Below are 18,116 nucleotides of genomic sequence, written 5' to 3'. Positions count from 1 at the left end.
ACTTGTGGGTCTGGTCCACTAAACCAAATCCATTGACCTGGTCCACCAAGCTGGGTTGACCCGACTCAACCCATTTGGTTTATAGACCCAAAGACCCAGAATCCAAGTCAAGTTTGGACCTGGGTCCATTGATGCTAGAATTAAAACCCAATAGTGGGCTTGAGCCAAAACTGTTTAAAAAATCCATCGTGGGCCTGAGCCCAATTTTTTTTAAATGTCCATGGTGGGTCTGAGCCCAGATCCGTCAAAAAGCTTAAAGAACCAAATGATTTAATACATATAATTGGGCCGAGCCCATGACAAAACTCAAAATGCTGAAGCCCAATTTTCAAAAGGCCTTAGTCCATGTATTGTACTAAGCTCAGACCTTCACTTAAAGCTTGAATATTGAGGACCAAAGCCAAATAAGAGCCCAAAAGTGGGTTAACTAACTTTTGAGCCTAGAGACCAACTCAATGAGTTTACTCACTCCTGAGCCCATAACCCAACTCAGTGGGTTGACTAATTTCATACTCAAATGGACCCTAATGAATAGAATCCAAACAAGCTTAGATCGATTTGGAGCAAGGATTAATTTTTTTGATTCGTGAGAAAATAATGGGCAAAAAAAAAAAAAGAATCGTGTGAAGAAATACTTATCTAAGCTAAGTTTAAATTTGGGGTGTGAAGTCTTCTGCCTTTTGTTGTATAAATTCGGTTTGAAAAACAAAAACAGGGAAAAATGAGAAGTGGAAATCTAAAAAAAAAATGAAAAGAAAAGAAAAGGAAGGAGAATGCATAAAAAGAAAGAGAGCGTAAATATGTGGAGAGAAAATGAGTGTGGAGCAGAGAAATGGAGGAAGAAGAAAAGGATGTGAGGAGTGTAAGAGAGTAGGACAGTAGAATAGGTGAGTGAGAGAAAATGAGAGAGGAGCAGAGAGATGGAGAAAGAAGAACAGGAGAGTGAGAAAAAAGAGAGGAAGAGAGAAATTAGAGAGGAAGAGAGAGAAGAAGCATGAAAAAATGGAAAGAAGAAAAACTTTTGGTTTATATATGGAGGTAGTAGGACACATGTCACCATTCGTATGCTGACACGTGTCACAACCAAGACCAAGCAATAAATGGGCCACGTTGCTTGATCTCAATTGTCTAATTTGTGTTTTCTCTGGATAGCTGGATCGTTGCCACATTAGCGAATCCTGTCTTTTGTCTTGAACCACTCGGATGATGCCACATGGTAGGGTGATGTCATACTATTGTCACCCTACTACAATAAATTGAATAAAATAAAATTTACCACATGTCACCACTCTTGGTTGACATGTGGCCCTCATTAAAATGTACTAATTGACTTGGTTTAGACTGGGCAAACCAGTTTGTTTTAGCTGAACCATTTTTTTTATATGATATTTATTAACCTTGAGAAAGCATATGATAGGATACCTATGGAAGTTCTATGGTGGGTTTTAGAAAAAAAAGGTGTATGTAGTAGGTATACTGATGGCATTAAAGATATGTATGATGGAGTAATGACTAGTGCAAGGACTATAGATGGAGAAACTAAAGAATTTCCAATCACCAAGGTGTACATCAAGGATCTGCTTTGAGTCCTTATCTTTTTGCTTTATTGATGGACCAATTGACTAAGAGTATTTTGAAAGGAGGTTTCATGGTGTATGTTGTTTGCAGATGATATTGTATTAATTAATAAAAGTAAGGATGGAGTAGATGCTAAGTTACAATTATGGAGAGAAGCTTTGAAATCTAGAGGCTTTAGGATAAGAAGAAATAAGATAGAATATATGAAATGTAATTTTAGTAATGATAGGAAGAATATTGGAGACAAAGTTAAACTTGATGATGAAGAAATAAATAGCACTTGTAGGTATACCTTGGATATATTATGCAAGGTGAAAGAGAAATTAAAGATGATGTAATGCAAAGAGTTAAAATAGGTTGGGTAAAATGGAGAAGTGCTTAAAGTGTGCTTTGTGATTGTAAAATACCCTTAAAATTAAAAGGGAAGTTTTATAGGATAGCTATAAGACTAGCTATGCTATATGGATCAGAATATTGGGCGACGAAGAAGCAGAATATCTAAAAGGTAAAAGTTTCCAAGATGACAATGATTAAATGGATGTGTGGTATAACATTGAAAGATAAATTAAAGAATGAACATATTCGCGGTAAGCTAGGTGGAGCTCCTATAGAAGATAAGGGAGGGACGACTCAGATGGTATGGACACTTGCAATGTAGGCCACATAGTGCATCAATGAGGTTAAGTGAGTTAGTTACTATAAGGGGCAATAGAAGGGATAGAGGTAGACCTAAAATAACTTGGGAGTAGATAGTAAGGATTTAATATTCCTGAATTTGTTAAAACAAATGGTTCATGATTGCATAAATTGACGAAAAATGATTCATACAGCCAACCCCACCTAGGGAGACTTGCTTGGTTTTTTTGTTGTTGTTGTATTTTATTTATTTATTTTATTAGTCCTTTTACTTATTAAAATTTTTAATTGGTTTTCTTATATCATTTTATTGAAAAATAATAATAAAAAAATCATAAAAATCAAATAAAAGTCGTAAAAAATACGAAAAATATTTTGAATGTCAAGAAAAATATTTTGAGTTATTTTGGCTCGAAAATTTTAAAAAAATGGAAAATAAAAATACCAAAAAATGAGGAAAAATATTTTTAAAACCCAAAAAATTTAGAAAAATGTTGAAAAATTCTACAAATTTTTTTAAAAAATCTGGGAGTGTTTTGAAGATTCTTTTTAGTTAAAATTTGATGATTTTCTTGATTTTTGTGTGTCCGTGTCCCAAAAATTTAACAAAGGGTAAAAAGGTATTTCAGACATCGCCTATACTAGTTCTGAAGGGGGGGGGGGGTTTATCTAACAAGATCCCCTCATTTGGAGGTTTTATTAGACATTCATAAATCTCACTTTGATTTTTATTTTCTTTTTAAATATTTATTTATTTATTTACTAAATTATTAATTTATTTTGTTTATTTTAAAGGAGTTACTTAAAGACTATTAGACTCAATTTAGGGATAATTCATAATTAATTAGGTATCGTTCATAGAACGGGTGTGTAGGGGGTGTTAGTACCTTCCCCTCGCATAACTGAACTCCTAACCCCAACTCTGGTAAAAGAAAACTGAGACTACAGGTTCCTTGGCCCAGGAATAGTCTAGAGACCAATCAATGAGTAGTAATTAGGTGATCTAATCGCACTGGGATAAATAACAGGTTATTGGATTCCATAAAATTTTCAATATTATTATTCCTCGCCATTTCAAACCCTTCTCCGAGACGTTGCGACAACTTGGTGACTCCACTAGGGAATTAGAGAGTCAAGCTATTAATTAGTTGTGAATTATCCCCAAATATGAACTTTATGGTTTTTAATTACTCCATGATGTTTTGCTTGTAAATATGGATGATTATTGCATACTTGTAAATATTTTATCCATATATTCAACTCATGTATATGTGGAATGGAAGGATGACCATGTGTAGGGTTTGATGATATGTGGGGGTTAAAGGGATAGACTTTAAAAATTTATGTGAGCACACACATTTTCATGAGCCTCCTAACTGAGTTTTACCTTTTAGGAATAGATAGGGGTACGTACTGTTAGCTCTCAGGAGACAAGGTCCTTGGGGGGCGCACAAACCACTCCACTTAATTTTTACTTTGTCCAAGCCCATTAGGTAAGGATAAAGACATGTTGTGAACCTATTGTTGATAGGTAATAGAGCTTGAACCACACATATTTTGACTATAGCTTTCTTCCTTAGATTAGAGCCTTGGTGAAAACATGTAAGTGATAAATCCACTTGGGATTGGGAGAGGAGCTTTATCCTTCTGCACATGATTTGGTTTAGTATTTGTGGTGCCTGTTTGAATTACTTTTTGCAGTTTCACATACTTTGCATCCATTTTAGGCACACGTGCTACTTAGTCAAAATTCTGAAAAAGCTCCAAATCATCCTACGGGGACAATCCATTAGTGGTATACAATGAAGAGGAAATAGAGGTTCAATAGTATCTTCGAGCTTGTTAAAGTCATTAGAAAACTAGTTGAATTGAAAAAATTGAGGTGGTTGAGGAAGGAATTGAGGGGTGAGTGATTGTTAACTTTGGCAGTGGAGTAACATGATACATAAATGAGAGTGAAAAGCTAGATAAAATAGATGACATGTGTTTCTGTACCCATTGGTGATAAAATCAGCGAAATCCTTCATTCTTATCAAAATAAAGGACAACACCCATAAATTTTTTTGTTTCATATTATTTTGAATTTAAATGAAAAAAAATGCATTTTAGTCTCATCTCATCACATCATTCTTTGACTATCACCTTTTGCCAATTTTTTTCTAGTTTTGCTTGTTTTTTGTGCAAGGATATAGGAAGTGGTTTGGTCAATACAAAGACCTGGAGCCAATAATTGACTTTGTGAATCCATTCAATGCAGGAAAAAAAATTTTTTTTTTTAAAAAAACAAAGAAAAAAAGAAAAAAAAATGAAAAATAATGAAAATGAAAAAAAAAACCTCAATACTGGTGTTAGTAGGAACCACACTTTAGTAGTGTGACTTTGATAGTTTTAAGGAAATGAACTAGTCTCGAAGAGGATGTTCACAATCCATAAGGATTCTTACTAGAAATTGTTTAAATTATAAAGGTTTCATCAGGAGAAACATTAATGTTAGCTGATATGGATGGGGAGGATCTACCACACCCTATCAAAGAGTATTTTGCTTAATGTATTGTTTGCCCTCTTGTGGAGATCAATGAAAAAAGGGTTTCCTCCTTTTTTATTCTAAATTATGGTTAGTGTCATGATTGTGTTCTAATCAAATGATGGGTGGTCATCTATGACTATCCTTTACATCTCTAGTGCCCTTATATGTAACCTTTAGTTTTTCCCATATTTCTTTAGCTGTTTGACATGCCATGACTTTATTTAACTCATTAACATCAAAAGCACGATATAAGGCATTCATGGTAGTAGCATTAACCTAAACTCTTTTCATGTCATCATCAATAAATTCATCTTCAGTCTTAGGTTCACTCTTTCCTTCTACAATTCTCATAGTGATAAAATCTCCCTTAGAGAACACCCTCCACACCTTCCAATCAAGATTTTGAAGAAAAAATGTGCATCCTTTGTTTTCAGAAGGTGTAATTAACACCAATGAAAATCAAAGGACATGTGGACGATTGTCCCTCACCAAAAGGGGTTACACCAACATGAGCCATTGTGATCTTTTACAAAAACGTTTTAGTCAAATGCAATGAGGCTCTGATACCAAATGTGATTTATGGTGTAATCCCAAGTGGGGGGGGGGGTGAATTGGATATTTTAAAGTTTCTAGGTCAAATTAAATTCCCAATCAGCATTACTCAACCTAGAGTCTATCTAATAAAAAAAAAATCAATAGATTTATGAACTTCTAGAAAATTTAAGCAAGTATAACAGTTCCAGTATTTCCTAAAAACTCATAAATCAGTATTTAAGAAGCAGATGTAGTGATATCAACAAGTAAGTATAAGCATGCACAAATAGAAATGTAAAGAGTATAGGGAAAGAAAAACACTCGGTTTTTACAAGGTTTGGCAAATTGTACCTACGTCCTTGCCTCAAGCCAACCCATTTGAGGATTCACTATATGCTCACTTAATCGAGTGGAGTCTCCCTAGCTAACTTACCGAGCGGAGCCAAATCGATTCTCCTAACAAGGCGAAGTCTTCTTAGCTCACTTACCAGGTAGAGTCAAACTGGTTCTCCTTACAGTGTAGAGTCTCCCTAGCTCACTTGACTGGACTGAGCCAAACCGGTACACCTTACAGGTTGGTGCCTTCCTCTTCTGACGATAACTCACATCGGGAATACAAAGATATGAATATTTTGTGTACAAATAAAGTGCTTCTTCAATAAGCAAATGTGTACAATATTAAAACAAAAGCACTCTTGCATGAGGGGAGTTTAAGCTCAATAGAGATTATATGATATCTGTCACAGATGTGTTTAAGAGATATTGTGAGAGATGCTAATGAAAATGATCTTTGATTCAAATATGTAATGTTCACTAAGTATATATCAAAGATCTAAAGCCCAAATAATATCTCCAAAAGTATTTTTCAAATATGGAGTATAGGAGATGTTGGAGATTGGCTTATAATTTTTTTTTTTTTTGCAATAAACACCAAATAAGCTTTCTAATGAGTCCCTAAAATGTATGATTTTAGACCCTTATTTATCTTTTTTTATCCTTATTTTTCTATGCATTTTCCCAGAGTTATTATTGTTTAGAGTTATGCAAGGTTTGTTTGTCTTTTCAGGAAAAACAGTTTAAAACCATGGAGTTAGGCATTACGAGAAGCCAACGAGGATTTAGAGGACTCAAAGCTCAAATTAGATGCTCAACCAAGCTCCTGAAGCTTTAGATCATCAAGGGACACGAAGACGATGCGCGATCATGTGGTGCCACTAGCAGTATATATGGCGACTAAGTCTTTACTTGCAGACTCCAAGGTTCAGACTAAGATTAAAATGCTGCAAGGTTCGACCAAGTCCTTGACCAAGTGACTCTCTAGGGAAAACACATCGAGATACTAAGCCAGAACTGAGATTAGAATTACCGAGAGTCTCGACGAAGTGTTCGATCAAGAGACCTTGAGGGGTGACTATGTTGAGGTCTTGAGATTTCTTGAAGATCAAGATTATGCAAGTCTCGACCAGCAAGACCCTGAGGCATGACGCAGTCGAAGACATTAAAGATTCAAATCCCCGATTTCCCGTGAGTCTCGACCAAGGCATGCATAAGAAAGGCATAGGGGCAACTTGGTCGACAGCGACGATCTTCTACGTGAGATACGCTGCAGAATTTCCGAAATTGTGAAACAAACCTTGTAAACCCTAGAGCCTATAAGCATTTGCTATGAACATGAGATCTGGGTTCCTCTTTGGCCTCCCTTAGGTTAGTGACAGACTTAAGATGTCATTGAGAGTCCAATTAGATTAGGAGTAGCATAGTTTTCAATTCTTGTTTCTGTGTGTGCATGAAGTGTTTGACGACCTGTGACAATCGGTGGCGTTCATGTGCTATCCGTGTATATTACGCGATCACTCTCTTGTATCTTCCAACGTTAGTGATAGATGATCTTAATGTAAAGGTGATGATCTTTTAACTGCTTTCTCTTTTATTTTTATTTTTTATTTTTTATTTTTTGGTTATGCTTGTCAGTTTAATTCCATTTTCATGGATATCCGACTCAATTAAATTGCGAATTTATGATGGTTCTGATTAAATATTTCTTAGCGAATGACGAGTAATTTATTATTTCCATCCCTGATATAATTTTTTTGGTCACTTGATGAACAATTCATTTTGTAACGTAATAATTAAAGTTATTTTCAACATTATAATTTGATAATTATTAAACATTTAATAATCAATCACAAATTATAATATTTTTTTTTCAGATCATAAATTTAGAGACTTTTATTTTGATCACAAGAAAAATGAGCATTTAGACTTGAGTTTGAATGTAGACATGAGGTAGACCCAGAGACGCATACAGTACTGTAAGAGTTGATTTAAACGGGTCAAATTCAATTAAAGTTAATGAATTTTTATTCATTTTTTCAAGTTTATATATGTATTTATGGCACATATTTTTAATCATAATTTGTATATGAGAATTTAACAATGTTTAATTGTACAAAAAGTTTAACCTTGCATTTTTTTTCTTGCGTTTAATATATTTCATTAATAACACCTTTACTCATAATTTGTATATGAGAATTAGATCAATTGTATGCCAAAGGTTTTTTATTTTCTCTTCTCTTCTTGTTCTTGTTGATCTTGGTTGGGGCACTAGGGTTTAGATGTTCATTATATAGGTATCTTGCCCTTAGAATCAATATCAACCATTGGATCAAAAAATAATTCACGAGTTCTCTCATTAAAAATTAAATTTTTAAACTTTCCCACAAGTTTAGACGACTGAGGATAAACTCCCAGATTACTGAAGTTCCTTAGAGCTTCGAAAAAATAACCTGGACACATGGTCAGACGAAGTTGGGCTTCAGTCTTCTAAAGTGTTGGGTTCAGACGATAAAAGTGTGAGTTTAGTCTTCTGAGGTGCTTCTACCAGGCTCTATGTTTCACCATTAATTTTTTAGGCAACTAAACTTAATCTTCAGTCTTATGAAGAAATTCTTCAGATGACTGAGCTTAACTTCAGTCTTCTAAAGTTGCAACTCGAGCCGACCGAACGTTGAGTCCAGTCTTCTAAAGTTACCAAATCTTGAATTTTTTCTTTTAATTTGAAAAACCTACTTTGCTCTCTTACTTTGCTTTTTTATAAAATATTTTTTGGGGTTTTAAAAATATTTCTAAGTCCATAAATATCCCCTAATGATGTTCATGAGATGCAAGAGTCCTAACGTCATTCAAGGGTATATGCTGAGCCTCAAATTAAATCATATGAAGTATGTGAATACATAAGTTCTAAGTACCCATTCCCATGATGATCTTGAACTTGCCGCTTGCATCTTCATTCTTCAACTCTTTTAGTTCCATCGATTCTTCCAAGATGTGTATGCTTTAATTTTCATGGCTTTCATGACTTGTCATCCTTTTGTGCATGCTATATATTGTTCCTGTTCAAAATGTCAATGCACAGATCAAATACCAAGTGATTTATCATTATCAAAATAGGATTGGACTCGTAGAGTCAACAATCTCCCCCTTTTTGATGATGACAAATACACGAGCAAAAATATATAATGGGTTACGCCTAACAAGGCTCCCCCTCAAATAATGCATCAAATATTCAAAAAAATGAAATATACTCATGTCAAATAAAATATGCTCATGCTCATACACAATTAGGTTTGCTAACAATTTTTGCTATATTTCTCACCCTTTACACAATTAGTTGTGCCAATAATTTTTACTCCTCCTGATTCTTCTCCCCCTTTTGACATAAAAAAAAAATGCATATAACAAAGTTATACATGAGTGGACAGAATCTTATTATCTTCTCCCATTTTTAATCTTAAAGTTAAGAACTTATTCAATCATCGGATTTGACTTAATGTACTTCTCCCCCTTGCTAGTGCGTAAAATTGTGTTGTTGAATGTAAATTACATTATGAACATACACAGTGTGGAAAATTTTAAAGATTATGTGATGATTAACATGTGTAAGTCAATAACTCTTATTATGATATGAGTGTAATACCAAATGTGAACAAATGTTAATACCAAATGTTAACTAATGTTATATCGAATGAGAACAAATGAGCTGAATTTGAAATTTTTAGCCAATTGTGAATATTAAGTGACGTTCCTCCCTCTGAATTATGTCATCTAATATAATTCTAAGCAACCTCTCAACTATGCATCAGGCCTAATTCTTGCCTAATTTGGGTAAACCTATCTTCCGCAAGTGGTTTCATGAATATGTCTACCCATTGTTCATCCGTGCATACAAACTCAAGTGTATTTTCTATATGCTTAGTTCGTGAATGTAATATGAGATTCTTTGAGATAATTATTGCACTCGTATTATCACATCTTATAGGTATTGTATCATAGCTTAATCCAAAATTCGTCAGTTGTTGCTTCATGTATAGTGTTTGAGCATGACAACTACCTGCCGCTATGTATTCTACCTGAGCTATGGAAAGAGCAACTGAATTTTGCTTCTTGGAAAACCAAGAAACTAACGAATGCCTTATGAAATGACAAGTACCACTCGTGCTCTTCCTATCCACTTTACTACCAGCAAAATCAGAATCTGAATAGCTGATAATCTCAAATGATGTATACTTAGGATACCATAACCCAAGCTTAACGGTTCCTATCAGGTATCTAAGTATTCGTTTAACAGCTAACAAGTGTGACTCTTTTGGTGCAGCCTGAAAACTTGCACACAAACATACGCTAAACATTATGTCAGGTTGGCTGGTAGTTAGATAAAGTAACTTACCGATCATTCCACAATAGAGCTTGACATCTACTGGAATACCTTATTCATCTTTGTCTAATTTCAAAGAAGCACACATAGGTGTTCCTAGTATTTTTCCATCTTCCATATTAAACTTTTTGAGAAAATCTCTAATGTACTTTGATTGATTTACAAATATACCATGCTTCACTTGTTTGATCCAAAGTCCTAGGAAGAAATTTAGTTCATCGATCATGCTCATCTTTAATTCATTTCGCATAGTATTTTCAAACTCATTACACAAATCTTTATTTGTACTCCAAATATGATGTCATCTACGTATACTTGGACTAGGAGCATATCATCTTTCGTAGACTTTATAAAGAGTGTCGTGTCTATCTTTCCTCTGATAAATCCATTGTCTTGTAGAAAGCCTCTTAATCTCTCATACCAAGCTCTAGGTGCTTGCTTTAAACTGTATAAGGCTTTAGTTAGTCTATAAATGTGATCTGGATTCTTATGGTTTTAAAAACCTGGGGGTTGTTCTATATACACTTCTTCACTTATGTAACCATTTAAAAATGTGCTTTTGACATCCATTGGATATAACTTGAAGTCTTTAAAAGCTGCATAGGCTAAAAGCATTCAAATGGCTTCCATTCTAGCTACAGGTGCAAAGGTTTCTTCAAAATCTATTCCTTCTTCCTGGTTATATCCCTGAGCTACTAGTCTTGCCTTATTTCTACCAACTATCCCATGTTCATCTTTCTTGTTCTTATATATCCATTTTGTTCCAATGATTGTTTTATCCTTTGGTCTAGGAACTAATGTTCATACTTTGTTTCTCTCAAACTGGTTTAACTCTTCTTGCGTGGACATCACCCATGATTCATCCTCAATTGCTTCACTCACATTCCTAGGTTCTTCTTGAGATAGAAAGGCAAAATGACTAATCATGTTCCTAAGTGAGGATCGAGTGGCTACTCCACGTAGTGGTCCACCTATAATTTGATCAATGGGATGATTCTTTATGTACTTCCACTCTCTAGGTAGTTCATTAACCTCATTTTCAATTTGAGTAGTTTTAGCCGATGGTTCCTTAATTTCATTTTCCTTGTCTAAATCATTTTTAATGGACAGATTTTCAAATTCCTTATTTATCTCTATTTCATCTTCATCGGTCCTTTTTGAGAAGGGATTTGACTCATCAAACACTACATGAATAGATTCTATAATAATGTTCGTTTCTTATATACTCTATAGGCTTTACTATCTAAGGCATAGCTTAGGAAGATACCTTCATCTGATTTCACATCAAACTTTCCTAAATATTCATTGTCTCTAAGCACAAAATATTTACAGCCAAAGACATGAAAATATGATATGTTTCGTCTATGGCCATTCCATAATTCGTACAGAGTCTTATTTAGAGATGGTCTAATTAAAAACTCTATTTAGAATATAGCAGACGGTATTTACTGCCTCAGCTTAAAAATACTTAAGTAGTTTATGCTCGTTAAACATAGTTTTAGCAATTTTTTGTATAGACCTATTCTTCCTTTCAACTACACCATTCTGCTATGAGGTTCTAGGAGCCAAAAAATTATGAGCTATTCTTAATAAATTGCAGTAGTCTTTCATGCCTTGATTTTTAAATTCTCTACCCCTATCACTTCGAATTTTAGTGAGAGTATATCCCTTTTCATTTTGGATTTTCTTGCACAGGTTTATGAATTGTTCACACGCTTCATCTTTGTGACCCAAGAATAGTACCCATGTATATCTTGAGTAATCATCAACTATGACAAATGCATATGATTTTCCTCCTAAACTTTGAATTGGGTTTGGACCAAATAAATCTAAGTGCAACATTTGAAGTGGCCTAGTAGTGGAGATTTCTTTCTTCTTCTTAAAGCTCGTTCTTGCTTGACTTCCTAGTTGACATGCATCACAAATTTTATCTTTGACAAATTTTGTCTTAGGCAATCCCTTAACTAAGTCTCCTTTACCTAGTTTAGATATATTAAGTCCATGTTGTCGTGTCCTAGTCTCTTATGCCAAATCCAACTAATTTCATTCATAGCAGAGAAGCATGTCACACTTTGTGAGGTTAAGTTGTCAAAACTTGTGGTATATACATTTTCATGACGCTCAGCAGTGAATAGTGTCTTATTATCAGTTTTGTGTTCAACAATGCCCTTGTCATGTTCAAAAGACACTTTGTAACATTTATCACACAGTTGGCTTATACTCAATAAGTTGTGCTTTAAACCATCAACTAGTAAAACATCATCTATAATTTGTGATGAATCGTTACCAACTTTACCTACACCTGTGATCCTTCCCTTAGCATTATCCCCAAAAGTGACAATTAATCATCCATCTTTGAGTGTGATGGATGTGAACTTTGCTTTTTCCCAGTCATATGACGTGAACATCCGCTATCCATATACCATCTGTCTTTCGAGAAGGATGATCTTAAGCATATCTGCAAGACACAATCAGATAACTACTTTTGGTACCCAGATTTTCTTGGGTCCATGGGGGCTGGTACTAGATTCTCCTTTGACCTTCCAGACTTTCTTAATTTTGACATCTTTATTTTTCAAAGGATAGTCAAATTTTATGTGACCCAGCCTCTTACATTTAAAATATCTAATATTTTTATGATAGTCTTTAGATGGAACATATGATTTGGACTCTCTTACAAAATATCCCATGTAAAGATGTTTCTATTTTAGGTTCTCCTTCCCATTAAAACCAAGACCTTCCTTCTCTTGGGAATTTCTTTGATCTCCTAGGAGTTTTTCAAAATTATTTTGACCTTCAGTAAATTTACAAATAATCACAATTTTATCTTTCACATTCTTTTCTAACTCCTTAATTTTCAAATCTTTGTCTTTCATAAGATATGCATGAGTTTCACTTTGACGTTCAACTAAACTTAAAAGTTCTTTCACTTTATTTTTCAAATCAGACATTTTCTTAGTTTTCTTCTCAAGCATTTTAATAGTGTACAAATATTCTTATTTCAGTTCATCATATGAAAGCATGCCATCCTCATTTTCAGAATCACTAGAATAATAAGAAGATGATGAGAATGATGATTGTACCTCAAGGTCATCATGTGCCATTAGACACAAATGTGCAATCTCGTCATCATTGGATTCAGATTCTAAATAACTTGTGCTATGCGTATCCCAATCGAATTTTAGCGCCTTCTTCTTTTTCCTGGAGGATTTCATTAGTTTGGGACACTTAGGGTTCATGTGTCCAACCTCTCTGCAGTTGTAGTATGTTGGTGGATCTTCCTTCTTTTTCTTCATGCTTGACTCTCCTCTTTCTGATTTTGAGTTCCATAATTTTCTGTTGAACTTCTTATTCTTCTTCAAGTACATCCCGAACTTCTTTGTTAGCAAGGCCATGTCTCATCTAATTATGAATCACTTCCCTCACTGGAGCAGTGAGATGATGCCTTAATTTTTTTGGCTTTCTTTGCTTTGATTTGCTCATCTTCCTTTCATTTATTGCAAGCTCATAGGTGATGAGCGATCCAATGAGTTCGTCAATCGACATCTCCTTAAGATTTCTCCCTTCTCCTATTGTCGTTGCTTTCATTTCCCGACCTAGAGGTAGTCCCCTGAGTATTTTCCTTATCAACTCATAAGTAAGGTAAATTTTTCCAAGCGTATTTAAAGAATTTGTAATGTGTGTGAAACTAGTGTACTACTATCCTACTATCTTTTACTGGTAAGCATCATTCTAAATGCTTTATATTCACTGGTGAGCATGTCTATCCTATTATATTTTACTTCCTTAGTACTTTCATATGTAACTTCTAATTTTTCCAAAATTTCTTTAGCAGAATTACTTGTCATTACCCTATTAAATTCATTTACATCTAATGCATAGAAAAGCAAGTTTATTGCAGTAGCATTTATTTGTACCGATTTCCAATCTTCCTATGTATACTCATCTTCAGTTTTGGGTACATTTACTTTATCAATTACTTTCATAGGGACATGATTTCCCTTGGAAACAATTTTTCACACTTTCCAATCCACGTTTAAAAGGTATACTCATCCTTCTTTTCCAGTAGGTGTAATTTACACTGCAGAAAATAGGTGGTCTAGTGGACGAGTGTCCCTTACCAAATGGAGTTACACCGATGTGTGCCATGTGATCTTTTTACAAAATAACTATTAAGTCTATGTAAACCGGCTCTGATACCAAATGTTGATTTAGGTGTAATCCCAAGAGGGGGGAGGGTGAATTGGGTATTTTTAAAATTCTTTCAGATTAATTACCACTTAATCCCAATTTCTAAGTTTAACAAATTAAATGCAGGAGTTTGAGGCTGATTTAAAGTTATTTTATCAATGAATTCCTTTTTACTCAATTGAGTGTGTGTGGAGTTATTCAACATACACATGCAACCTGGATATTGAAATGCAATGCGGAAAATAAAAAAATAAGGGAAGAGAGAAGGCAAATGTGATTTTACAAGGTTCAGCCAACCCGACCTACATCCTCGCCTTGAGCAACTCACTCAAGGATTCCACTATAATCCCTACTCCTTAAATTGGGACGGAGCTTCCCTTACATCTACTACTTACAAGAGGTACAACTTCCTCCTAATCCACTGCTTACAAGAGATACAACTTTCTCCTCAAGCCCGGTTCACAACCCGAACTGTGATTACAATATAATATCAAATCTGCAAAACGCTCAATGTTGCTTCTAACAAAACTAGTGAGTACAATTGAAATTTCTAACACATAATCATATGATGAAACTTGAAGCTCAAACATGTATGTAACGATACAATCGTTAGATGAATGATATGCTCCAACACACAAATTCCCTTTTTATCCAAACTCCCAAGTAGTGATATAATTAAAAGCTTTGGAGAAATTATGATTCGAGTTCAACTTTTTTAATGCACAAATATCAACCGTGATCTTATCAAAAGATTTATCTTGAATATTATAACAATCAAAATCAAGAAGTTTACTTTGAACTATTCGACCACAATGCGATCTTTGTAATATGCAAATATATATACGATATGTATTCAAAATATCAAAAACCTAATGTAATATTTTTTAGAAAATATCCCTTAATAATATATCATTATGAACACTAAGGATATTCAAACAAGTAGTTTAGTAATATTAAAAATATCAAGTCTTTGAATGAAAACTCGCTTGACTCAACAATATCAAATCAATGACAAAAGCTTTTCTCAAGTGATAATCTTATCAAAATGATTTAATATATGCACACTCAAGATCAACCTCTTAACAAATATTCAAAAAATTGTTTCACAATGACAAGCTCTTTGAGAAATGGATATCAATCAGCAAATCAATTTAGATGAAGATACTCTATGAGAATAACTACTAACGAGCAGATTGATTTACCAAACCTCAATACCAAAATGAAAGCGCAATGATCGCTAGATGGCCTTTTGAAAATCGAGATAACTTTAGCTCAAGTTCAGCTTTGAAATCCTAGGCAAAAGTTTCAACAATATGCTCAAAGTTGTGCTAAACGTGCAATCAGCTCAATTGTATGCCAAAGGTTTTTTCTTTTCTCCTCTCTTCTTGTTCATGTTGATTTTAGTTAGGGCACTAGGGTTTAAATGTTCATTATATAGGTATCTTGCCCTTAGAATCAATCTTAACCGTTTGATCAAAAAATAATTCGCGAGTTCTCTCATTAAAAATTAAATTTTTAAATTTTCCCGCAAGTTCAGATGACTGAGGATAAACACCCAGACAACTGAAGTTCCTTAGAGTTTTGAAAAAATAACCTGGACACAGAGTCAGACGACTGAAGTTGGGGTTCAGTCTTCTGAAGTGTCGAGTTTAGACGACTGAAGTCTAAGTTTAGTCTTTTGAAGTGCTTCTGTCAGGTTCTATGTTTCACCATTAATTTTTCAAGCGACTAAACTTAATCTTCGGTCTTCTGAAGAAATTCTTTAGACGATTGAGCTTAACTTTGGTCTTTTGAAGTTGCAACTTCAGGTGACTGAAAGTTGAGTTCGGTCTTCTGAAGTTACCAAATCCTGGATTTTTTCTTTTAATTTGAAAAACCTGCTTTGCTCTCTTACTTTGCTCTTTTATAAAATATTTTTCGGGATTTTAAAAATATTTCTAAGTCCATAAATATCCCCTAATGATGTTCATGAGATGCATGAGTCCTAAGGTCATTCTAGGGTGTATGTTGAGCCTCAAATTAAATCATATGAAGTATGTGAATATATAAGTTCTAAGTACCCATTCCCATGACAATCTTGAACTTGCTGCTTGCATCTTCATTCTTCAACTCTTTTAGTTCCATGGATTCTGCCAAGATGTGTATGCTTTAATCTTCATGGCTTCCATGGCTTGTCATCCTTCCGTGCATGCTATATATTTTTCCTGTTCACAATCTCAATGCACAAATCAAATACCAAGTGATTTGTCATTATCAAAACAGGATTGGACTCTTAAAGTCAACAACCTGGACCCATGGGTACGAGGGATATACCTAAAATATAACACTCATACCTAAGCAGTGCGAAACGTAAAATCATATACATATCAAATCATTCATCCCACACAATACCAGAATTTTACTACAACTATCATATACATACACATGTCCCAAAATATCCAAAAGTGCCCTAGGGTCACCACCCAAAAATCCATCAGACCCTAGCAAAATGACTTACCCTTCAAACAGGGTAGAACAGTCGAACTCTAACGCTGCGAAGCTCTATCCGCTCTTCTATCTGGGGCTCCTAAAATGTTTATATAGCTGGGGTGAGACACCTCTCAGTAAGGGAAATAAACTAATATCAGTGTGTGGCAACATGAGTATTTTCGTGTTATACATATAATAGTACATAAATCATATGTGGTAAAACTGCCTGTATCATATCTGGGGAAAACATGATTTATATAACATACTGGGTTTCTATACATGAAATCATCATATATAACTATACAAGAAATAACACCCTGGATGGATAGCTGGTTGGTGTCATGTCTTACCCCCACATGACTGGGTTGTGTGACCCGAAGACGGGACCTAACTATGGCTGGCCGACTGACCATACTAGATCAACATAAGTTTGTAAGTACAATGGGTCTGCCCCTCCTGGTCCGGACACTAGAGGGACGCCTGTACTACCATAAAACCACATCAACTGCCGATCTCCCACTGCCCCTTACGAAAAGTGGTAGCACTAACATATATATGATCGTGATCATGTAGCTACGGTACCATGCTTTGTGAAAGCCTAAACCAAGCCATCTGGGTTCTGATAACATATAGTAAACCTTAAATAATGATACATAGTTGTTTCATAATAATATCTATCATGATAATATTTTCATGAGTTCTTGCATAACATATCATGTAAAATTCCTGACCCTTACGCCAACGTAGCATAGCATATAAAATCCATGGCCCTTACGCCGACATATAATATAAAATCCATAGTTTGAAAATCCCTGTATTGTTTTTAATATTTTCTTGAAAATAGCAATAACATGCTTATTCTGAAAACATAATATTTCATCATCATAGTTTCCATGGTAAATGTTACTCATGCCACACAAAAGGGGTAATATTTGAAACATAAAATTTGTTCTAAAATCATATTTATGATCAACAACATTATTTCCAACATAATTCTACAATATATATATTTACCTGAAATTAAATGCTCTAAAATAATAAATATATTTTCATAAGAAAGCTACTTAGTTTATACCCATACCTGACTTTCTAGGAAGCCCACAAATTACCCAAAATCGCCCCATGTGTTCCCCAGCTCAACACCCTAAAATTGATATTTTCCTAACAAAACTTCAGTATTATCTTATCTAACATATTCTTCTCAGTCCAAAAACACCACAAACCTAATAAAACTAAAATTAACTAACTTACCCAAATTTTGGGATGATTTCCAAGTTAGCCTGACTTACAAATCACTCCAACAGATGTGAAGAGAATCTTCCCATGAGTGATGTGGCAGCTTCGGATCATTGAACTAATGAAGATCTAGCCCAGAATCCTAAAAAGAAGGTGTGGAGGACGAAGGGGAGAGAGAAGGGAGGTTTTGGACGCCATTTCCTCACTAAAAAACTGAGTTAGAACTATTTA

The sequence above is a fragment of the Malania oleifera genome, chromosome 4 (genome assembly GCF_029873635.1).
Source record: "Malania oleifera isolate guangnan ecotype guangnan chromosome 4, ASM2987363v1, whole genome shotgun sequence".
Taxonomy (NCBI): domain Eukaryota; kingdom Viridiplantae; phylum Streptophyta; class Magnoliopsida; order Santalales; family Ximeniaceae; genus Malania; species Malania oleifera.
This window is presented reverse-complemented; position numbering follows the sequence as displayed.